The sequence below is a fragment of the Octopus sinensis genome, linkage group LG19 (genome assembly GCF_006345805.1).
Source record: "Octopus sinensis linkage group LG19, ASM634580v1, whole genome shotgun sequence".
In the NCBI taxonomy this organism is placed as follows: Eukaryota; Metazoa; Mollusca; class Cephalopoda; order Octopoda; family Octopodidae; genus Octopus; species Octopus sinensis.
In genome coordinates, this window is record NC_043015.1 from 21443579 (window position 1) to 21471078 (window position 27500).

A 27500-nucleotide genomic window follows, 5' to 3' on the forward strand; every position below is an offset into this window, starting at 1 on the left:
GAAAAATATCATGTACATTCAAATGTTTTCAACTACATGTTTACATAAATCTATCTACGTGACATTTTCCTCTTAATCCAAACTAAGAAACACCATGACACCTCACATATTATTTATTCCGTTATTTTCCGTTTCATATGTCAAGGTTCATATAATTCTGAGCAATAGTCTGGCAGGAACTGATGCAAGACTGGCGGCACATAATTACCCTGTATACTTTCCTGGTGGAAATTTTATAGATTTATAATATATCTATGATCCCCGTGTGTTCTCACGAACATCTCATTTAAATTCGAAAGACGTAGCAAAGATCTAGATCGAAAAACAAAGCAGTTAATTGTCTGTGGTTTCCTCCTTCACTTTCTCAAAATTTCTCTCTTACTGTCCCACCCTCTAATCTTATATATGCGCGTGTGTGAATGTGCATATGCATACACACACACATATATATGTCCATCTGTATACATATGCGTTTATATAATCTCTATATCTATATCTATTTATCTATTTTATCTCTCTCTCTCTCTATATATATATATATATATATATTTACACACACACACACACACAGACATATATATATATATCTATATATATATAGACACACACACACATATATATATATACACACACACACATACACACACACACAAACACACACATATATATTTATATATATATATCTTTCGCCATGATACATCGCTAGTCATGAAACTATTTTTTATTTTCTCCCTGTTTATTTCTGAGTTCCTTTCTGTCGAAGAGCGTAGGTTCGAAACGTAAGACTTTCTCACTTCTCGAGCGTTAAAATAATACATCTGTTTGTTGTTTACACACCTGTCTTCGTCTTTTGTTTTTTGTAAATTTTCATAATATATATATATGCCTTGTAAGTGAGTTTAGTTGACGGAAACTGTGTGGAAGGCGGTGAGCTGGTCGAAACGTTAGCACGCCGGGCGAAATGCTTAGCATATATCGTCTGCCGTTACGTTCTGCGTTCAAATTCCACCGAGGTCGATTTTGCCTTTCATCATTTCTGGGCCGATAAATTAAGTACCAGCTACGCACTGGGGTCGATGTAATCGACTTAATCCCCTTTGTCTGTCCTTGTTTCTCCCCTCTATGTTTAGCACCCTGTGAGCAATAAAGAAATAGGAAACTGCTTGGAAGGCATATGTGTGTATATATGTGTGTAATTTAGTTTCCACACCACAACCACATGACAGCTGTTGCTTGTATACTTACGTCCCCGAAGCATAAAGGTTAAGCCAAAGAGAGTGAAAGAATATGAAACGAATTCAATAAAACCCAGTACTGGGATCGTATTGAAACAAGTCAGAGATAAAAGCTAAATGATACAAACAGAAACAAGGGCTCCGACGATTATTTGTTTGAATGTGGAATAGAAATTACATGTTTCGAAGCATTTGCTTAAATATACTCTTTCCCAATCATCTTAGTAGAAATGTTTCCATCTTCAGGACAGATAGCCTCTATATTGTTTGTATAAATTTGTTCTAGTCTAACCCAAATTGTAACATGCTTGTAACATTTAAAATCGCATGACGTTGCAAACGCTCCGCTATTACTTCCTTCATTCAATATGTATTCAATATCATGGACACTCTCTATATTTATCCAGGAGTATTTATCCGATCTCTTTGGTTAATGTTTTTAGCATCACCAATCATACTGCAGTAAAAGATTTTCTGCTATTGACGCAATGGAACTTGTATTTTCCTTGTGTCACACCCACTTTCTCTTTCTCTTTCCTCACTGAAAACATTAGATGCGTCGAGTAATAAACCACTTCCTAACGCCTATCACGTCACCATCAATGCTAACACACAAGGAAACAAAACGTGGCCTAAATCATTTCTTTATAATAAACATAGTTATTTTAATCTGTTCGCAAATTCGAAATTTTTATACTTATTTCCCAATAATGCTATTTTTCCTTTCTCTTCTTTGCAATCTTACATTAGTTTTCTTTACATTCAGGATCTGAAAATGGAATTTGCCAAACAATAACCTTATACTAAAGTGGAACACTATTCAGTAGATGTTAATGTGCTAAGAAATGAAGCATGTGACCTAAGTTATATGTTGGCAATCACTATTTTTAGGAAGCGTTTATGAAATTGTCATAATGCATATAAGAGAAAATTGTTATCTTTCAAAAGTAATAACGAGAAACTGTAAATTCTTTTGGTTTTGATATCTGTCGAGAGCTTGAAGTAAACTGCGACGGGTATCACAGTGCTGCTCTTTAAATGAAAGGGTTTCTATGTCGTAGTTCAATGTTTTCTTATGAATTCCCCCTCAAATCTTTCCATACACGCTTAAATAATGTAAGTGGAATTACAGAGGACTATTTTAGAGGACTCAGCATCTCCATTATTTAAGTACCGTGCTTCATCTTTCATTTCTTTCGCCGAATCCTTTGATTACAGCAAAGAAAACAAATCACCGCCGGTTTTGTGAATAGAGACAAAGTCAGACCAGTGACGCCCATTTCCAAGACGCCATATGAAAGAAAAAATTCCGAGAAATTAGTGATATGCGCTTAGTAAACCACTAACTAACGATGCTATTGTTTCCAATTTGCACCACGGGGTGCCTATCTAATTACAGAAAATATAGGTAGAGCTGTGCAACGTGTATTTGTAAGCAAGCAGAGGAAAATGTGTTTGGTTGAAGCAATTTACAACGAAATGCCGAGAGTCTGTACACAATAGCCGTTAGGAAAAGCATAGCTTCACCAATCACTGTCGAAAGAAAACTAAGCAATTAACATTCATAGGCACACACATACAGACACACAAACACGCGCCCACGCATACTATCTTTCTCTCACACATACGCGCGCGCACACACACACATGCATATAAACGCACTCACGCACACACATACACGCACACTCACATACACGCACATACACACATAGGTCTCTCTCTCCCCCTCTCTCTCTCTCACATGCACACACACACGAATTTAGATATAATAGTTATCGCCATACTAACATGGCAGTCTATAAATATAAGACTAAAGCTGAAACATGTCTGCAGATGTCTGACTAGCAAGGTGAAGCGGCTGACCTCCCCTGTTCGAAGGTTGTAATGTACGCAGGTTCGTGTGTCATATAGCTAGCTAGAGGCGATGGCGTCTTGGAGCTAATCAGCGACAGCTTTAGTCTTATATTTATAGACTGCCATATTAGTATGGCGATAACTATTAATATCCAGTAACGCTGCCGTAATCTCCTTTAGAGAGACTTAGTAATTGTAATATTTCTATTATTGAAAACAAGTGGATGTATTCCACTGTAACTAGGTAAATAAAATCTTCGAGCATACGGTCAGTAGCGACACCTGCTGGTTCTGACTACGCAGCATTGATAAAGGGCAACAACCCTGAAACATGTCTGCAGATGTCTGACTAGCAAGGTGAAGCCGCTGACCTCCCCTGTTCGAAGGTTGTAATGGACGCAGGTTCGTGTGTCATATAGCTAGCTAGAGGCGATGGCATCTTGGAGCTAATCAGCGACAGCTTTAGTCTTATATTTATAGACTGCCATATTAGTATGGCAATAACTATTAATATCCAGTAACGCTGCCGTAATCTCCTTTAGAGAGACTTAGTAATTTTAATATTTCTATATATATGTATATATATATATATGCGTATGTGTATACATATATATATGTGCGTAAGAGAGAGAGAGAGAGAGAGAGAGAGAGAGAGAGAGAGACAGACAGGTAGAAAGAGGGAAGGATAGAGTGAGAGAGTGTTGCGAAAACGCAACACATTTATGCACGTATATAAGAAAGTTACTAATAATGTAAATGGAAAAAGTGTTCCTTTTCTTTTCTAAGGGATATTTCCATAGAAAATGGAATATATATATATGTATATATATATATATATATATATATATATATATATATATATATATATATATATAAATATATATGCCTATGTATTTATGTATGTACACACACAAACTCACTCACATAGAAAAATATGTACAGGCCTAATTTACATATCCACCTACCTGTTAAACTCTCGAAACGCAATTAAGGGTACATAGGTATTTCTATGCACAGCATCTACTCACATACACTACATGTGTATATATGTGTATTCGTGTCTGTGCGTTTGCGAGTTTAATGTGTGCGTAATAAAGGAGAATGAAGTTGGTTGTTTTCAGATTCAGGAAAGATAAACAACCAAAACACAGTAAAAGCGAAACAAACACATAAACCCCAAATCTTTTGCATTTGTTTATATAAATACACAAAATATGTATTTCACTATTTGCTATTTTCACTAATCAACTGCATCAGAATTCGTGAAGTGCAATTTCGTAAACTTGTTGATCCGCCATTTTCATTCATTTCTATATAAACACACCAAAAACCAACAGCCAACGCCGACAACAACAGCAACAGCAACGACCATGACTAAAATGACGACGACGACAACGACGACAATAACAACAAGAACAATGTAGAAGACGATGATTACGGCTGCAATAACGAGCGGTGAAACATGTTGGATTGTGTTTTAGGATTGCCCGATACATTTTCTGTATCCCTAATGATGTGACGTTAGTTTGGCAAAGACAACAAAAATAACAGTTGATAATGTTTCTACGTAATACAGAGATTAGAGTGAAATCGGATTGGTCGCCAACGAAATATTCCAGTTAGAAAATAACTGTGAACTGTTAACATACGGTAAATAATACAGGGAGATAATTGGCTAAATTCTATCTATCTATCTATCTATCTATCTATCTATCTATCTATCTATCTATCTATCTATCTATCTATCTATCTATCTATCTATCTGTCTGTCTGTCTGTCTGTCTGCCTGCCTGTCTGCCTGTCTGTCTCTCTTTCTGTTTTGTCTGTCTGTCTGTCTGTCTGTATATCCGTATGTTTCTTTATCGACCTATCTACAATACATTAAATGTTAGTTTGGGGGAAAGATAATAGAGTGAGAAGGACAGGGAGGGCAGTTACATTATGAGAGAGAAGAAAGAGTAACGCAGAGGCAGACAGCGGTGGTGGTGGTGGTGGTGTTTTGATGGTGAAATATACTTTTGATATTGAATTAACTTTTTTATAGCGACCATAGATAACAAATGGTCGCTATAAAAAATTCAATATCCTACACGAAACCCGACACGAACCTCAAATATATAAACGCTGTAAGTAACCGCCCCCAACTTTATTAAAAGAAGCTTAGTACATAGCATTAGCAATAGAATATCAGGCCTCTCTTCTAACATAGATATCTTTAACAGGCATAAAGAAACCTATAACGCCACACTACGGAAAGCAGGATTTAAACAAAAAATCAAATACCTAAACCCTAATCACCCTATAAGCAGCCCAAATAACAGGAACCCACACACTACTACCACTAACACCAACCACACACCAGGCACCACCACAAACTACACCAATAATAAGATAATTACGGATAAACCCAATAGAAACAATACCAATATGAACAACGCCAAGGTCCATACACAAACCACTAACAACAACAAAAATAATCGGAACACTAATACCGACAGCCTGATGTTAAATAAGATTAACAATATTAACAAAACTAATAACAAAAAGTACGCAAATAAGTCTCAAAATAACAGCAGGTACAAAAATAATAGTATAAACCTATACATCGTTATCAAAAACACTAAAGTCACCCAACGAACTAATATGAACCCTAGTAATAGCAAAATGAAAGGCCCTTGACCCCACATGAAGCCTACGATGATAACACCAATAGGACAGTCAAAAGCAACACGAAAGTGAAACACAACTATGGATATAACCAAGATACATTCAACCATAACTTCACACGAATCACAAACAAGGAGGAAAGCTTCTATACTAGGAAAAATAACACAAAAAATAAACAAAAAAACGATAATATATAGCTCGTAGTCCCCTATGTATGTATGTATGTATGTATGTATGTATGTATGTATGTATGTATGTATGTATGTATGTGTGTGTGTATGTATGTATGTATGTATGTATGTACGTATGTATGTCTATATAATAATAAATATTTGGGAATGAATCCAAACTTACAGGGAAAAATCAGCTTTAGGATTGAATCCAATTTTATAGTAAAATATTATATTATATTAAATTAGTGATAAAACCACTATTAGGCAAATCATACAATGAAAAACTTAAGCCAATACATAAGATTATTTAATTTAATATTATTTAAATATATAACAACATTATTTAAAAAAATATAATTAATATAACACTATGATCGTTTCATGGCTGTTAATTTCTTTAAATTTTTGACTGTAACTCGAAAATTTAAAGAAATTAACAGCCATGAAATAATCTTATGTATTGGCTTAAGTTTTTCATTGTATGATTTGCCTAATAGTGGTTTTATCTCTAATTTAATATAATATAATATATATATATATAAATATATGCACATATATATATATGTGTGGTTATATAAATAAACCGATAGTTGAATATGACGAAGTGTGTCTCAGAAATTCGTTTCTACGGGCTTTTCCCGGACTGTACCTCTTTTATTGTCTGCCCGTTGAAACACTTGTACGGCAGAAAATGTCTAGCTCAGCAGTTTACTAGATCCACTGAGATAGACACAGTTATGTTTAGTATTGCTCTCTCTACTCTTCTCCTATTCGATAATACCATCCTACGCATCCAAACACTTACACAAACATATGTACAAACAGGCGCGCGCATGCAGATGCTAAATAATTTATTTTTTCATCGCCTGGAACTTCGTAGTTGCAATGAATATGTAAAGTAAAATAAAAAGATATTTCTTTCACCTTATTGGAATTCTATACATGCCATTAGTTTTAAATAAATCAAGCTGTTGGTTTACATATTCTCCAACGGAAATCCGCAAAACTTTCCAAAATCTCTTTAGATATTCTTGGAGATGACAAAGTAGAATTCGAATGACTCTTGTATATATTTTATGGTGCTACACCGAAATTTCCATGCATCACAAAACCATTCCAGGAAATGAGTGAATCTCAAAAATGGTTGGGTTGAAAACGGAAGTTTGGTAAGTAAACGTGATAATTGGTTGACTTTTAAGCCTTTCGAATTTACTTTCAACCAAAAATCTTAAATTTAAACTATTTGTATAACTGCAGATGCTGGCACAAATTCATCCAATTATAACTTATATTTTCTATAAATCACAACAAATATACAATAGACATCAATAAATTAACGATAACATATATATATATATATATATATATATATATATATATATATATATGTGTGTGTGTGTGTGTGTGTGTATATATAAAACAAAACACCTAACGTATAAAATTACAACAATTAAAAATCAAATAATTGGTTGACTTTTAGGGATATAGAATTGGGAATTAATGAATCAGTTCTAAATTTTCTTAATAAAAAATTATAAAGAATTTTGGATTATTTGACAAAATTTGTTTGGAGCCTACATCAGCAGGAATTGAACCACGTGGAGGGAATCTGAATCATTTTAGTGACATTCCGGAACTACAGGTAAATTTCGTTCAAAGCCACTAACTGGGTCTTAAATGAATGCATGCATATAGACACTCACACGTTCTCAGACATGCTTATATAGGTTTATAAATATAGTGATTCGTAAACTATATCTTTGCAAATATGTCTATATGATCGTTTACCTTTTCCATAAAATATATACAATATGTGAGCGATCGTAAGTAGTAACAAAATTCTCTCTCTGTATAATTCTCTTACGCACACCTCACATGCATTGAAACGTATTCGAAATATAGCATAAGCTTATTTAATTAAATTAGTATAGTTTACCTTATTTTAATCTGTCTTAACTCTCCAAACAGCGCTTATTTCATATAGTGACATTTTGTTATATATGCTGACTTTTCATGTAGCTTATATTTTGTATATTTCCTATTTAAATGAAACACTATTTAATAAACCAGATTAGTATCCTTACAGTATTTAATCTAATTATTTGCTTTATTTTCCTTTACTTTTAATTTGTTTAATATTTTATCGTAATCCGCTATACTTCACTCGAATCTAGTACAAATTAATATTTACTCCCAATGAACTTATACGATATCTTTATAAATGGCACCATTATTATCTATTGAAGTTAACCCCTGATCTATCACCTCTGCTGCTCTATAACCTTTCCCTTAAAATCAATTATAACTCCTTCTCCACCACATGCTGAGGCTACTGTGCTGAATTGCTATTGTCTGAACACTTTCTCCCTCTTGTGTACAAGCCCTTGTCATTTACACATATTGTCTTCCTCATACTGTAACTTTCTTTAAATCGCCCCTTCTTTATTATTCCTGTATCCCATGTACCTTTCTATATTCGTATATAAGTATGTGAATATATATATATATATATATATATATAATATATATATATATATATATATATATATATATATATATATATATAATATATATACATACATACATATATATATATATGCAGATATATATATACATATATATATACATATATATATAATATGAATAATATATATATATATTTGTATACATACATATATGTTCATACAACTATACGTGTATATATATATATATATATGCGTATGTGGGCACAGGACGTTACGAAACATGTACAACAAAAACTACGAACTACGAGTACATGGAATATGAGGTGTTTTTCGAACAACGAAAAACGCAAATGGAAAACAAGACAAACAACATAAAGAACGACCATTCATCAGTTGTTTGGCTGTATTCCTACTCTCGTCTTTCGAGCATATACATACCTGTGCGTATGTGTCTCTGTATATATATATATATATATATATATATATATATATATATATATATATATATATATATATATATATATATATATATATATATATATATATATACGTATATATATATATATGTCTGTGTGTATATAAGTATATATATGCACACAGGTGTGTATGTGTGTGTGTATGTAATTTACTGTCCCCTTAAGGTATGCTAGAAAAAAATTATTCCATCAAATGAGAGGAAATATTAGTTAAGATACAATCTACTAATAACTTATTGCTTTGGGAACGCGGGTAGAAGCAGGCTTTTATAAGACGCCTTGTGTTTCCAATCTACCGAGTCTCTCTCTCTAGTTCTCTCTCGATCTTTCTCACACACCACACACACACACACATAAGCACACACAGGTACACACTTAGGCATATATATATATATACGTGTAAGTCTTAAGTTATATATCCATTCAATAAATCTGTTAGTTTCTGTCCTGTCTTGCATCCATGACTCTTTCTTTCATACTGACTTTGTATTACTCGTAGGACTTTCGTTCGTTATCTCCGTCAATATCTCTTTGACGAACTGCTAGTTACGAATATCAATTCCTTGTCTCTGACGACAAAGAGGTTGACTTTTCTGAGGAAACAATTCTAGAAAAAGCTGTAGGAGACTGTATACACAAATTCTTCATTCCGTTGCTCTAATAACTCTGCAATAATATTTGAATTACAAATTACATGATCAAAATGGTACCACGTTTTGCCCATTCTTTCTTCCACATACGTATACTTATACACACGCACACTTATATATATATATATATATATATATAATATATATATATATATATATATATATATATATATATATATATATCTATATATATATATATATAAACACACACACTACACATATATGGAAAGAGAGAGAGAGAGAGAGAGAGGGGGGAGAGAGAGAGGGGGACAGAGAGAAGGGACAGAGAGCAATCAGAAAAAGTCAGAGTGCCAGCCAAGAAGAGAGAATGAGAAAATTAGAAAAAGAGGTTGTAAGATATGCTGTTATTTACTTTAAACCTTTAATTTTAGACATTAATATTTACAGGTGATTGATTTAATACATTATGCATCGTTGGATATTTCATATTCGTTTAGTAGTTGCTTAGTTTTCAATCTCTATGAAACTGTTTCCTCCCAAGCTACTATGAAATAGTGCAGAAAAATATTCATATTGAATATAGAAACCTCGTAATAATTCTAGTTGTGCTACGTTACTACAAGACGCTCAGCTCTTTTTTTAAGCAAGTGTATTATCTCGGATAATAAATCAAAACGAATAGTTTGTATTTAAAAACAGCTAACTGTCGTTTAGTGTTTCTGTTTAATGTATACACATACACAAAGACCAACACACACACATAAACATACACGCACACAATATATATATATATATATATTATATATATATATATATATATATATATAATATATATATATATATATATATACAGAGAAAGAGAGAGAGAGACAGCGATAGCAAGAGAAAGAACAATATTGTGTATATGTTACCGGGAAGCTAAACAATCATTTTAGAAGATATAGATTAGGAATCAATTTATGTCTATATATAATTTACGTGTTAGGGTTCGTTTGTATGCCATCCGTTAAGGTCCATGTTATGCCTTTTAACGAAATTTAACTGTAATTCCGCCATGTTACTGAAACAATTCAGATTCTCTCCAATTGTTTCAGTTTCTGTTTTTGTTGGCAATTTACTAATTCCATTTTCTTTTTTTTTTTCCAGTTGTGCCTCAGTTTCCTGCCTCCCAAAGAAAACCTTTCAACGTGGTTTAATAGGTTTTGAATTGTCATTGATGATCTGTAACTTTGCTTTTTTGCATTATATTGGTGGGGTTGTCGGTGCACGCAAAGGGGCATTTTACCTCCGGAAGGAGTGGACCATATTAATATGTGTTTTATCCACAACCCTTGGACCTCTCTACCATTGAAGAAACTTCCAGGAGCTTGAGTAACTCTGGCATAGCTCAGGCCTTCACATTCTGAGTTGGTGCTTGAAATCTCATCTCTTTACAATGTTCGATGGTACAAAATATAACCTCTTACATCTGCAATGAATGAATAAAATTCTACCAAAACAGCTGTCGTGAATTTTAAACGTCATTTCTGTTTGCCTTACACACGCTCAAACACACAGACACTCACACGCACACGTATACACACAAATACACGCACATATGACTCTATCTATCTATCTATCTATCTATCTATCTATCTATCTATCTATCTATCTATCTATCTATCTATCTATCTATCTATCTCTCTATCTATCTATCTATCTATCTATCTATCTATCTATATATCTATCTATCTGTCTATCTATATATATTGAATGAATTTTATTCATTCAATGCAGTCATACACACACGCAGAGACACATATATATATATATATATATGTATACATAAAGATAGATGTGAGAATCGAGAGATCTTGAGATAAACAGAATAACACAAAATAGTAAAGCAAGTCAAATGATAGATGTTTGTTTTGGTTTGTAGTTTGTGTAGTTTGACAATATTGCACAATTTTAATTTAAATGAAATTAAGAAGTTAACAACATTCTGTTAATGTGGATGTTTCCTGGCGCATAAATTGTATAATCTGGAACACTTTCATCAACAGACCAACCGTCCCCTACATAATCGGCTGTTGGCACTCAAAATGAGCAACATTTAAGTTACATATATACATATATTTGCACACACACACACACACACACATACACACACACACACACAGACTAGCACACACACATATACACGCACACGTATATTTCTTTCTTCTTTCCGTACATTTGGCATTTAATTTGAAATTTTTGTCCACACCTGTTTACTAGTTTGTCGCAAATACTCAAGTCGTCTCATATTCTGTTCGAATTTCAGTTAAAAATAATCAAAGGAAAATTAAAAGAACAAAAATATATGTTCCAAGCATTTAGAAACAAGTCTCTTATGTTTGTTCTGCGTTTAGGCGCCAAAAATGCCATTTGAATTGTTCACGTTTGTTCATTTCATTGAATCTATAAGACAAATTTTTAACTAATTAAGATTTATTAAAAAAAAAACAAGATTTAGTTTCTTGATAGCAATTTGTGTTATATTTTGTTCGAATATTTATCGATAGTAGATGCTGAACGTAAACTAGACTTCACTTGACTGGCGGCCAAATACGCATAGATCAAGTATTAAAGCTGTTGTTTACTGATACATCTGGATACGAAATCATTTAAGTACTATTTCTCTTGTATTTTATGACGGAATGTTTTGATTAAATTCCATCAATTTATAAATGATAAAACAGAAAAAATCACGTATGAAGTACACGTATCAATTTCAAATTCAATTTTATGTTTCACCAAAAAAGCTAAATAAAAATATGCCATTTCAAAAAAAACAAAAACGAAATAAGCGCGGTAGAAGAAATAACGTCGAATCCCAATTTAAGTCTATGACAAAATTATGGAAAATATCGCTACTGAAATCAAAACGTGTAATATTGATCAATATGTTGATATAAATACTAAATATGAAAGTTATCACTTATTGCGTAGATTTAAATCTTCCATTTTTTTCATGGTTCTTCACAACTTCATATAGATTAACTTTAATTTAGCTGTACTCCCGCTTTTGATATTGTTGTGTGAACTCAAAGACAACCATAGAAATAAAAGTTACGAAGCCTACGCCGAGTTCCATTTGAATCTCATAAATGATCCATTAAAAATAATTATCTCATTGCGAATGTGATAAAATGTAGATTCCGTATTGAAACCGAGTGGATAAGTAGACTAAGATGAAGTCCCAAAGCTGTTTACTGATACTATCTGTCTGTTATTGGTTGTTGGTCAGGTGGTAGAGACATTAATTAATATTTCTTTAATAATAGCTACAGAATCACATCAATGAATATTGGCTAAAGTCGACGAAATATGCTAAGAACTGTATCGTTTAGATTTAGTATTAGTCAATGAAAGCTTTAATTCCATGTCATCTGAGCAAAATCCTTTTAAATGAATTACAGAAAATGAACGAGCTGGTTCAATAACTTTCTCTCAACGAATTTAATGCAAAAATATCTTTCCAACCGACTACCACGTACCTTCCTGTAGAGAGCTCTATTCAACAAGAGAGGGAAGTTGAACATAAGACAGAGAAGAAAGATGGCTATGGGTGAATAAAAATAATTTAAAACCGGAAACGGAGGCTCCAATCAGTCTGACTCAAGAGAAAGCATTAGGAACTAATTACATCAAATACAGTGCAGAATTTGTAGACAAAATGGTGAAACCGTATGGCATATCATCAGTAAATGTATTTCACTAGCCCAGAAACAAAATAAGAGACGTCATGACAGCATAGCAGCGATCTACCATTGGGTACTTTGCAACATGTAAGGACTTGACAGAACAAAAACATGGTACGAGCATAAACCCGAAGGGATCATCGAAAATGATAATGCAAAGATCCTATGGGATATACGATTCAGTGAGACCATGAGAAAGAGAATAAGAAACCAGACTTAATTGAGAAAGAAAGAAAACGATGCTGGATCATAGATATAACATGCCCAGCTGAAAACAAGGTATGCGATAAGGAAGAAAGAAAAGTCGATAGGTATGACTGGTTTGTTTGGGAGGTTAAACAGTTGTGGTCGATGAAAAAGGTGGTAGTAGTACCAATAATTGTCGGAGCCCTAGAAACAGTGAGTAAAAATCTTGAGAAGTGCAGGCATTAAATACGGGCTGCAATAAGGGTGGGGTACTTGCAGAAAACAACACTGCTTAGAACCGCTCATATACTCTGGATGATGCTCGAAAAATAAGAGGTGTTACCTTAGTTCACTGGTAGTGAACAGCTGACACTGTAGTACATCCCCAGCTTTAGAAACCGTGCAAAGGCAACGATAATAATAACAATAAGAACAACAACCACAACAATAATAATAATATTAATAATAATAATGATGATGATGATGATGATGATGATGATAATGATGATGATGATGATGATAATGATGATGATGATGATGATGATAATAATAATAATAATACACCTATGCTGATCTCGTAAAAGTTAGATGGCAGTCAGACTAAGAGAAGGATCACTGATAACAAAAACAGAGGAGCAAGGCTCCTTGCACCTTGGTGGGCAGCTGCGCTAGAGATGGTGTCTCGATAGAAATACTGATTGGTGGTAACCTAAAAATGCACCGCATTTATGAGTGGAAATGGCAAACAAATCAACTAACGATAATAATTTGAACTGGATTGGAGGCAATGTCAAAGGTGTTCTGCGAGGTAATTGCCCCATTGTGCAGCAGGTTTGGGCTCGGTAATAAAGCAGCCATTGCTAGCCATTCTGCCACACAAAATTGGAGTAAACAAGTGAATGTGATGGTTATGGAGTAATTCTATTGGATCATGCCAGTAGATATAAATGATGAGTCGGTGAGAGGATAGGGACCACGTAGTGCATAGGGAATGGAACTGTTTGCAATTACAGAACAGAGATTATGGGATCAAGCAAAAGTAATACGAAAGAATGGCTAGTTGACAGGATTGGAGTTAGAAGTTATCAAAAGATGGAAATACGGGTATGTTGACCACATAAACAATGAAAGTGGCACAATAGAAGAAATGGACAATTTCTCGCAAGAATACACAGGCTTGAGTTGTGAAAGGTACGAGAGCAGAGAACAATTAAACGATGGAATCAGATGATAGGGAACAGGTTTTTGGATCTATTAAATGTAGAAAAGATGGAATATATGCGTGCTTTCAGAATAGCTGATCAATGGAGACTAAATCAAGAAACCAGTAAAGTCAATAATGTATTGAAAACATATTGCAACAAAGGAAATCTCACAAACAAAGCTGCAAATAGGACGGTTGCAGAAAGGATGAGATTGAAGATCAATGACAATAGAGCACTGACAGAAAGAAAAGGAAATAAAAAACCTTAGTGGAAAACGAGAAGATGAGAAAATATAAGCTCCCTGAACAGTGCAGTGTCAAGTATTGACAGGAAAAGAAAACGAGAATTTAAGAAGTATGGTGTTTATACAAAAGGACTCAATGTTGTGATTGGAGAAGTGAAGCAGGGCATACTTGCCAAGGAAACCAAACTAAGTAGATTTGAGCAACGGGCAAACATTACAGGCAAAACCGATCGTTTAGTATCAACCTAGAAAGATTTTATCAAGTAATTAATAATGATTTGGCATGCGGAAGATTAGTTCCCGATCCGGATAAAGGTCGAAGGTTTTGGGTTGAGATATGGAGTAAGCAAATACAGCATAATACTGGAGCTGAATGGCACTGCAGTCTGAAACAAACAGCTTCGTATCCCCACCAAGAAGTTCTCCTCTTTATCGGGGACAGTATCAGTGATGTGAGCAAGACGTCGAGCAATTGCAAAGTAGCATCTTGATGGTGTAGAGGGAATTTAGTTAAAAAAGTTCAGTAGGAGCTATAAATTGATTGCAGAGCAAATTAATGCATTGATTCATGGACCAAGAATTTCCAGGTAGTTGACTATCAGGAGGAATTGCAGAAGAAATGTATATATTTCGTGATGAAAATGACATCTTACCAATGTTCAATGAACAAAGAGGTTGTGGTTGAAGATGCAGAAGTAGGAAGGTGTAATGGCAATGAAGATGGCAATGAAGATGGCAATGAAAATGGCAATGAAGATTGTAAGCGAAGCAGGATAAACTTGGGATTGACCTAGATGGATTACCGCAAGCCTTACAACGTTGAGTGCTTAGATATGCTTAGATATGCTTAGAATTGCAAGGAACGTAACGTGTTTTCTGAAGAGAAGTATGGTGGGTTGGAAGTCTCAGTTGACATCGTGTGGACAAAGTCTGGGCACGCTAGGCATCAAGAGAGGGATTTTCCAAGGGGACAGCTTATGTACGTTGCTTTTTGCATTTGGCACAGTCCTTCTGACCTTGTTGTAGAAAGTGAACCTGGGATATCAGTCCAAGGGAAAAACACAAAGTATCAACCATCTTCTATTCATAGATGTTTGGAAGCTGTATGGAAAGGATGAGGTACAAGTGAGATCCTTCGTGAGTACTGGTCGATAATTTAGTGCTGAGGTTAAGATGGAATTCGTATTCAAGAAGCTTGGTGCAATGGGTCTAAAAAGAGGCAGGTTATAGAATTACTACATCGAAGATTAATGCAACAAGTTGAAAAGAGCTTAAGTACCTTGGTATACAAAGACGGTGAGCTGGTAGAAACGTTAGCACACCGGGCGAAATGCTTAGCGGTATTTCGTCTGCCGCTACGTTCTGAGTTCAAATTCCGCCGTAGTCGACTTTGCCTTTCATCCTTTCAGGGTCGATTAAATAAGTACCAGTTACACACTGGGGTCGATATAATCGACTTAATCGGTTTGGCTGACCTTGTTCGTCCCCTCTGTGTTGAGCCCCTTGTGGGTAGTAAAGAAATAGGTATACAAGAGTTCAATGAAATCATGGAGAAGGGAGTGAAAATACAAGTGAAGAAATAATAATTCCAAAGTTTAGGGTGGGATGTACAAAATGTTTTGGAATCATTGTTGATTCTTCGGAAGAAATCCTGCATCATCAAAACTGACAATTGTGTTGAGAAAGAGATGCTGAAAGAGGAGAAAAATGAAGAAGAAAGAAAAGGCATGCCGGGAATGACATGCAGAGAATGGTAAACGGTTGGTTTGCAAGAGATACGTGGGTTAAAACGGATACAGTAGGCCGTGAGCGAGAAATGCAAAATGAATGCTGAGAGGGGTGAAATGGTGGAGTACATTGTGACCGAAATTGGCACAAAGTGAATACAAAACGCAACATGACGATGTGGTAAGAATGATCCATTGCGAGCTATGTAGAAATTATGAGCTAGAAGAATCAAAGATTTGGTGTCACCGAAACTCTGGAGAGTTACTGAGAAATAGGAGTGCAAAATCCTGTAGGATGCAATAATTCAGTACGACAATCAGATGAACCATGGTGAACCTGATATTGTTGTAATGAGCAGAAAAGAAAAGAAAAAAATTACGTGATAATTGACATAGAATATCTTAGAGACAAGAGGAATTGAAGTGAGAAATACGCTGGTTATAGACAATGATGAAGATAGTACAGGTGATACCGATAGTGATTGGTGCACCTAGAAATATCAGTACCCAACTTCCAACATGGATCTAAAAGATTGGAACGAATGTGAAGATAGAAATTCTACAAAAATCACCAGTGCTTGGAACTGCAAATGGTCTCCACGGGGTTCTGGCAGCATGATCAGTAAACAGGGGTCTCCGTAGTGTTCTAGTTGTGGAGTGATGAAACTTTCCCATCATACCTAGCGAAATAAAGCTGGGATCTTTTCCCGATATAACAACAACAACAACTACAACAACAACAGCAACATAGAAGTAGCATGAATACGAACTTGCGGCTGTGATAGAAAATGAGAACTACAGAATTCTATGGGACGCACCTATAAAAAAGAAAACAACAACTGGATATAGTTTTCAAAACAGCAGATCGAATATGACCATAGAGGACCAAATAAACAAACGATGTAATATAGAATTCGCAATTCCTTATAATAACAGATCAATGCCAAATAAATTGAAAAGACTGAGCCATACCAGGTTCTAGCCATAGAACTCAAGAGACTGTGGAAGACAATTGTTCCTGTGGTAATTGGTGCATTTGACAGATCACACAAAATGCTATCTAAAAGACTGATAGAGATTGGAATCAAGTCTAGCATTGTCGATCTGCAAACAAGTACCATACTAGTCTGTATGAATCCCAAGACTGATTACACTGTGCAATAAATTTCAGGTTAAAAAAAAGTACAAGTTAAGTAAGACTTGTTTCTGGGTCAAAACAATTGTCCTGATTCTGATTCTGACCTTTATTTCTCCAGATTAGGCACCGTTTTCCTGTATCATGAACCATATGTTTTATAATATACTGCATACTATTGCGTATTGAACATAACATTGCAAATACTGAAAGTTACAAAAACTAAAACAAAAATTTAGTTCGTATAACAAAACATATTTGTTATGAATTAAAAACACACCTGTCAGTTTAAACAACTTTTGTCCTTCTAAGCCTTTTGTGCAGAGTATGGTCTTCTTTTTTTATACCCCAGCAGTAGTCTACCAACATGCCAGGTTTTCATTTTCCTTTGAATCATCGCTCCATCACTGAAATATCCTCATGGAATCTTTCGCCATGTTCATCACTCACATTACCAAGATTTTCCGCAAAATATCCAAATGAGAGTGAAGCACATGAACTTTTACAGACATTTTACATCCCATATCATGATAATGACTCAGCAGATCATTCACAAATTGCACATACGATCATTGCCCAGGAAGTTATCACAAACTTTCTTGAATGACTCAAGGGCAAGCTTCTCTTTTCTTTTGTGATGTGTGATGAAGGTTTCATCAAGTACAATTTTTCGCATTTTGGGACCTGTGAAGAAACCTTCTTTAATTTTAGCTTGACACACAGAAGGGAACTTTTCTGCAAGATATGCAAATATAGAGGATTCCTTGTCCAAGGCTTTTACAAATTGCTTAAACAAACCAAGTTTAACATGCAAAGGTGGTAAAAAAATTATATTACTTTTCACAAGTGATTTGTGCATAATGTACTTCCTTGCTGAATTTCATTTTGGATCGGCCAATACTTGCGTTTATAATGTTCAGCTCTTGCTCTGGAATTCCATAAGCACAGGAAGCAGCAAAATTAAGTATAGCCAAGCTGAAGGCCAGTAAGCATGACCACAACCTTAAAATCTGCACAAGTATGCCAGGTATGGTCATCATACTGTATGCTTGTTAGAATTGCTTTCAGATTTTCATATGATTCTTTCATGGTTGTGCTATAAGCTATGGGAACAGAAGGCAGAGTGTTACCATTGTGTAGCAGAACACAATGCTGTCCTTGGATGCATCTATGATAAGTCGCCGGTTGGTTTCATCATATGGTATTTCCAGTTGCTCAAAAAGATGAGTGATGACATTACGAAAGCATAAGTCATAATTCATGGTGAATAATGCAAGCAGATCCTCTGTACGTTTTCTGTACAGTGTTATCTTCACACCTTTCTCAAGAAGGTTACGTTCTTGAAGCCTTGATGAGAGAAACTCACTTTTCTCTTTGGTTAAATCGAGATCCCTGCACAAGTCATTTAGAGCCTCTTGAGAAAATGGTATTGGTTTATTCTCACTTTCTGTATCATTGGGCTCCACACACTCACCACTGGAATGTTCATCAGCACTGATGGAATTCTGCATTTTTTGATCTGGAGGTTTGGGCACAGATAAATTTTCTGAGTGCTCTACTGGATGCATTGAAGATTGCAAATTTGGTTAAATAATGTGTTTCTTTTTCTTTGCTGTAGTACAGCATGTAAAGTCATGGTGACAGAAATAGCAACCATTAGAGTAATCATTCTCATATGAACGTTTTTTCCTGCATACCAGGCACTCAATGACTTCACACATGTAAGGCAACACACACGACTTATTCGGGTCTCGTAAGTAACAATGAAAGTACACCTTGTATATTGTCTTGATATGGCGTGTAATACTGTGGTTTCCTTTAGCAAAAGTCAACTCCCCACAAATATATCAGAATCTTTTTGGATCATTTTTGCTCTAACTTGCACTCATTGTTGAAAACAAATAAGATTTGAAAGATAAAAATAACATTAAACACAAGCTTTGAATCATATTGAATCTCTAGACTTGGGTCAAAACCTATTTTACAATGCAGTGGAGAATTTTATTTAATAATAATGATAAAAAGGGTATACAGTGACAATTCTGTAGAAAACCTGCCTAATCCAACAAAAAGAAGGCCAGAAATGGATTTCCCATGTAATTTTGCATATAAAAATGGCCACAGATCTCTTGTACTTCTTTTTAGTGTTGCACGGTGTTATTGAGATTTGAGGAGAGCTGTTTTTCACCAAATTTAAAGATAATATTGCTGTTAATTAAATCACTAGCATGATGATGATATGGTATGGACGACGACGACAATAACGATGATGATGATAATGATGTGGAGGAGGAAGTGAATGAAAATAAATTCTTGAAATTAGTTCTCATTTCGTCTGCCCCTTTTTGTAGCACAGCAACGGAAACAATTGACCACATCATCTCTGGATACTCCATGCCTTTCTCAAATGAATATATTAATCACCATGATAGACTTTGTCACTATTTACATTAAATCATTTACCGTAAGTCTTGACTCCCATATGATAAGAACTAGTCAAACTATTAGAAAATAAAAATACCACTGTTCTTCGGGTCCTTAACATCCAAACTGACCGTGTTATACATGAGAATTGTCTAGACAGAGTGGTAAAAAATCACGTTGAACAGAGCATTATTATTATTTAAAATTTTTCCACAAGGGCAGGTTGGAGGAGGTGGGGATGAGTCGATTATATCGACCACAGAGTTCAGCTGGTACTTGGTACTTATTTTATCGATTACGAAATGGACGAAAAGTAAAGTTAGCCCGACAGAATTTGTACTATGAACGGAGCGTTGAGAGAAACACCGCTTAGCATTTCGTGCAGCGCGCTAACGATTCTGCCAGCTCGCCGCCTTTCATAATAATAATATTAGAACGAGTACTCAGAGGGCGCGAACGTCCGCTAAGTCAACACCACCATCCTCTCAACGATTAGCCAGAGATGATTTTCAAAATGAGAATATCTGAAATAAACTCGACTACTCTCACAAATTAAGTAAAAAGACAGGAAAAATAATCTATAATCCTTGTCCGGTATCAAATCGATCTCAAATTCTAATCAGTTACGCTGCCAAACATCCTTGAAAGTCTCATCTGAATTCAGTCAGCGGTTCTTGAGATATCTTGCCCACAAACACGATTGAAAGCGATACCTCTGCCTTAGCGAAGGCGGAGGTAACAATAGTCCTTTCTATTAAGGCACAAGGCCTGAAATTTGGGGGAAGAGAATAGTCGATTACATCGACACCAGTGTGTAACTGGTACTTAATTCATGGACCCCGAAAGGTTGAAAGGAAAAGTCGACCTCGGCGGAATTTGAACTCATAACATAGCGATGGGCGAAATACCTATATCTTTACTACCCACAAGGGGCTAAACACAGAGAGGACAAACAAGGATAGACAAACGGATTAAGTCAATTGCATCGACCCAAGTGCATAACTGGTACTTTATTTATCGGCCCCGAAATGATGAATTTGAACCCAGAATGTAAAGGCAGACGAAATACCGCGAAGCATTTCGTCCGATGTGCTAACGATTCTGCCAGCTCAGCCTTTCGTAATAATAATAATAATAATAATATAATAATAATAATAATAATAATAATAATAATAATAATAATAAATCCCATATATGTAAGTAGAACGTGTGAAATTATTAGGATGAATGTTCCACTTAAGTTTAGTTTGTGTATAATTATCACTAACATGTATTCACTCATTAATTAAATAATTGTTTGTGGAAAAGATTTTTCCGATCAGACATAACATTAATATTAAATTAATTCTGGTTGGACACATAAATATCAAATATTGGCAATAAAAATCTTAATCGAACATATACGTTAACCCTCCTCCTGTTTCTTCCATTGTTTTAACCATGTAAAATGTGCTGTAAATAATTCCGTTGTTTCGAAATCGTTCATTACGCAAAATTTATTTGCAGTTAATGATTGAAAATTTAAAAATTAGTTTAAATTAAAATTTAATCAGCTTAATTATATTTTAATGATCATCTGACAGATATTTGTTTCAGTGTATTTTGGTTTTCAAATAAAATAAATGTACTAAAATTTACAACTATTTGCATGATATTTAAAAGATATTAATAACAGCTTTAGTAGGAGTAAAGAAGAAGAATTGCTATGATCTTAGCACTTTTGGAAAGAGTATTCCTTTATACTACAGAAATCCTAACCTTTATACACTCTTCTGAAGTCATTGTTCGTCGCCATATAACTAAAGATTTATTGGAATATTTCGTAACGACTCATAGCTAAACGTGATATAGTTTTGTATATAATTAGAAGCATGGAGATCTTCCAGCTAATATATACACATACACGCACACACATGCACATAATGCACTCACATACACACACGTATATGTGTGTGTGTGTGATAAGACGCTTGCCTTCCAACCACATGGTTCCGGTTTCAGGTGTATTCTACTATAGATTCGGGTCGACCCAAATCTTGGAGGCGGGGGGGGGCGGTTAAACAGAATTGAAAGAAGCTCGTCGTATATATATATATATATATATATATATATATATATTATATATATATATATATATATATATTTATATATAATTATAAAGTTGATGTTTATCAGTTTAAAAAAAATCTCTGCATTCTCTATGAGTGGGCATTGTAACCATTTGACATTAACCTAGTTTTCCTAATGCTAAATCTGTTTACCAAATAGTAGTAAAAGGAACCTGTAGTGTGACAACCATTTTCTCTCTACCTCAATTTCTTTATATGGAACTTTGACATCTATTTCACCCCTAATTCTATAAATAGAACATCTTTCTTGTCTCCTTTCAATTGTTCATTCTTCTCAAAACCTTCTAGCAGTTCAAAGCAACTAAATATTCTTCAGTCAGTTGATAAACTCCACTACCTTAAATGTTCTTAAAATTTAAATCCACATCTTTGTCTATACATCTACCTTCTCTATAATGTTATCACTTGATATGAAAATTATGTATTAATGGAAACCCTCTATTAATGGCTGATGAGTGCTCAGCATCTTAAACCTGTTGTAATACTTACAACATTTAATAAAATGATGTAGTGCGAAACGATCGTACCAAATTACCGAAGTTATTCTTGTTGCTTATTTTGATTATAATCACCCCATGGATTTATATGGATAACACCATACAAAATTCTGGTGCATCTAAATTAAGTACCATATTCATTTGAATCAAAATTTTGCTGAACTTATATATATATATATATATTTATATATATATATATATAGTTCAAAGTAAGATATTCATGTATATTGTTTTGTTCGATTTTCATGTTCCTATTTATATAATTAATAAATAATATGAAATTGTAATACCTGTAAGTTGATGATCGAAATGAATTTGTTCCTCCATTTTCTTATTTGTATTATATATATATATATATATATAAGGTTAATCCAAAAGGGAAAACAGAAAAAACAACAACACGTGGAACAATTACAGTATTATTATTATTAGGCGCTCAGGAAAATGGAAGAAGGAGGGTATGACGTTTCGAGCGGAGCTCTTCGTCGGAAACATAAGAGAAAGAAAGAAAGATCCCGAGACGGGAGGACAGAGGAAAAAAAATTGCAGGTCTTCTTCACGAGGTCACATACTATATATGTATATATACATATATACATATATATGTGTGTGTGTATCTGCGTAAGTATCGTTTGAATATGGTGTTTGCTACCCACATCACCGCTTGGCAAACGGTAGTGGTCTGATTATGTCCCTATAACTTCAGTGGTCCGGCAAAAAGACCGATAGAATAAGTGCTAGGCTCAAAAGAATAAGTGCGAAGAGCGATTTGTTCCGCTTAAATCAATAAAGGCAATGCTCCAGCATGGCGACTGTCAAATGGTTAAAACAAGTAAAACAATAAAACAATACAAACATATATACATACATATATATATATATATATATATATATATATATATTATATATATGTATGTATATATAGGTAGGTGTGTATGTATGTATATATACAGAGAGCTAGATAGATAGAGAGAGAGAGAGAGAGAGAGAAAGAGAGAGAGATAGCCTGATGCATTCAGATATACATGAATAAGAATCTATACACATATGCATATTCAGATATACCCAAACCCATACATATGCCTGCATTTTTGGGTGAAGTACATTTACGAGTATTATGATGGAGTACCATGCTCCTAGAAATAGATGTTAGACGTATAGCATCTCTTCAATCTTCTCTCTTCTACTCTCTTGTGTAATCTTGATCTATTAATACATGAAGATCTGTATATTTATACTTAAATTTTATCGCGTGAAAATCTTCAGTCTTCCTGTTTGCACGCATACATATATATGTATGTATATATATATATATATATATATATATATATATATATATATATATATTTATATATATATATATATATAATATATATATATATATATATATATATACTATATATATATATATATATATATATATATATAATATATTATATATATATATGTATATATAGTCAATAATAAAAGGGTAAGATTAATTAATTATTAATTAATAATTTTACCAAGTAGTGTTAGTATGTAAAAATACCATTTACGGTATATTTAAAACATTACGTTATATAATTAGGGTTCAGTAAAAAAATTACTTTACCCTACACCGAACTTTTAGAAATAGCAGCCAAAAAATTTAGCTATTTCCTCCACTATAAGAAAAGTCTCCCAGAGAATGTATACTCAAATATACCTACGTGAATTATTTTTTAGTATACATTGTCTGGAAGACTTTTCTTATAGTAGAGGAAATAGCTAAATTTTTTGGCTGCCATTTCTAAAAGTTCGGTGTGTGGTAAAGTAATTTTTTTTACTGAACCCTAATAATATAATGTATGTGTATATATATTGGCCTGCTCGCCTTGCCAGCGGGGTTGCGTCATTTGAAGGCTAAATTAATGTGAAGCGCATTGTGACCAGCGATGTGTAGCAACATCTGATAGCATGGTCAGTCACGGTGATATATATATATATATATATGTGTGTGTATATATATATATTCTATATATAAAACTGAAATGCGTTTTTACCGCTTGGATCGCTTTCAATGCCACTACATCCCGTCCGATTCGCTCCAAAATTTACAGGGACATGTAGAATGAGGTGACGATGCCCGTGGGCTACCTTAGAGATCCCTATCTTAAAAGGTGTGGTTGCTAGGGGCTATCTTCTTCACTCACGCTATTTCCTCCATTCCCCCCTAACTCCCCTTCAGTTATATCTTTGACAATGTCCACTCCCGTTATTTAACGTATCTGTCTTCCTCAACTGACTCTCGCTATTTCTTCTCTTCCCAGAACGTTTTCACTCACTCTATCTCTTAGCTTCCCATAACTTTAACTTATGTATCTGTCCGCATTCATACAGAGAAACAAATATTCCATCGCCATCGCCATCGCATTCTATTGTCTACCTGTCAACGCGCCGATCGACCGACGCTCACGTATGAGAGAGACTCCAACACACACACACACACACACACACACACACACACACACACACACATATATATATTTATATATATATATAATGTGTGCATTATGTGGTCCAATTTTATATTTTATGTATTTTCTATATTATATTTTTATTTTTATGTTTTTGTTTTTTGTTTTTTTACTGTTTAATTTATACGTATATATATAATTTGTATATATAATGCGTGCACACACACACACACCTATATATATATATATATATATATATATATATAATGTGTGCATTATGTGGTCGGTCGGTTCAGCTGAAAATATGCACACCTATGTTAAAAGTGCTGGCAAGTTTGCATGACAACTATTTTGTTCCTCAAATTAAAGGCGTGACCCCTACGACAAAATTCCTCATCTTATAAAATGTGGCCCCAGTAGACCCGAATATCGACCAAATACAAACAGAACACACCAACGAGCGTTTATATATATGTGTGTGTGTGTGTGTTCTATATATAAATATGTATATATAATGCATATATACAAAGTGTATATATCTGTATTTATGTATATTAAACTTTTTAATACTTTTTGATTGTTACGTAAAGGGAACTGGTTGCTTCTTTACACTTTTTGGGTGCAACTTGGGTGCGAGACAGATAATTTTCTCTGTTAATTACGTGACCAACAGGGGTCTAACAGGGGGAAATTATGCCTAAACATGAGCGCAGCGCATGTGAACATCCGACGTACTTTGAGTCGGGAGAAGAATTGAGCTGACGCAGACGTGTTGCAAAACAAGGGAGTACACGTGCAGAACAGAGGTGCATGAGTGCAATAGGGCTTGCTAGGCCGAAATACAGTGTACAGTATTGAATATGCCAGTGATTAATGCAGTAAGGCTGAGGCTGCCAGCCAGTGCTTGAGCTATTATATGCCTCGGTCGTGCAGGAACAAAAGTGTGGCATGCTGGCGCGTTTTAAGGGACAAACAACTTTCTCTATGTATGCGTGACCGACCTAGGGTCTTACAGAGATGAGTTGTGTTTACAAGGGCACATTGAGCATGGAAAACAAACGAGAAAGGCTTGTGTGGCGTATGAATGTGACAGAGATAGCATTTGTGTGTGTATTAACTATGTGTGTTCGTGTGTGCGACAGAAGTACAAACAAGGTGTATGCGGGCAAAACTAAATACAGCGCATAGGAAAAGTCTCTCAGGGTATTTCAGACAAGATGGAGTTAATTTACCAGTTCGTAGTAAAGTACATAATAGCAGTTCGTTCTCTAACAGGATGTTCGGATCACAAGTGCAGATGCCGGTTGAACACATGTCGTGTAGCGGTTGTGGCTTCAATGCTGTGCCAGGTTACATTGGTATAGAATGTCTCGCAGGTAGTGCTGTGCTGTTAACCTCGGTGAAAATCATAACAGCGTGAAAGCTAAACTTGAATGAGTGCTATGTACATATTAGTGTTGCTGGAGATGAAGGCGATGGAGATGGAGACGACGTGAAGTTGAAGGACGACGATGGTGATGGCGACGGCAGAGAAAGGCGACGGCAGAGAAAGGCGACGGCAGAGATGAAGGCGTCGGTGGCGTTGCTGGTGTATGTTAGCGTCGTCATTGGCTGGAGCAGGAACATGACTGGCTGGTCTGGTCGTCTGTCGCTGGAACTGGAACATGGTTGAGTAAGCTCTGTGTGGATGAAGACTGCGGCGGATTGATTGGTTCAGACTAGGTAGAAACTAGATTTTAGCTAAGTGTTCTATGGTCTATGACCAGAACTCGGGAAACTTGGTTGAGTGTTCTATGGTCTATGACCAGAACTCGGGAAACTTGCTTGATTGTTCTATGGTCTATGACCAGAACTCGGGAAACTTGGTTGAGTGTTCTATGGTCTGTGACCAGAACTCGGGAAACTTGCTTTACTGTTCTATGGTCTATGACCAGAACTCGGGAAACTTGGTTGAGTGTTCTATGGTCTATGACCAGAACACGGGAAAATTGGTTGAGTCCTCATCTTATAAAATGTAGCCCCAGTAGACCCAAATGAAATCGGATTATATTAACCAAAATGTGAAAAGGGGTAAAATGGGGCTGGAAGGGGATTAAAATTTAAAGGAACGGGTGTTTAGCAATTCTCTGTTACATCAAGCTAAAAAAAATTGCGCCAGCCTTTTAATCGTCAATGTGTTGCCGTCCATGATGAAGAAGTTTTGAATGCTTGCCATGGTGAGTCTACTGTCGTGAGACAGAATCAATTCAAAACTTGGTGTTTAGGGATTTTCTTTTACATCAAGTTCAAAATATTACGCCAGCCGTTAA

At 34.9% G+C, this 27500-nt stretch overlaps 1 long non-coding RNA gene across 1 annotated transcript; it reads right to left on the minus strand.

Moving 5' to 3' along the window:
• Positions 1-1463: 1463 nt before the first annotated feature.
• On the minus strand, positions 1464-26545 carry LOC118767133. The gene is made up of 3 exons (XR_005003035.1): positions 26424-26545; positions 7351-7357; positions 1464-1475 (listed from the first exon to the last, which is right to left on the minus strand). It is a non-coding gene; the product is annotated as an uncharacterized LOC118767133 (long non-coding RNA).
• Between the last annotated feature and the right edge of the window lie 955 nt (positions 26546-27500).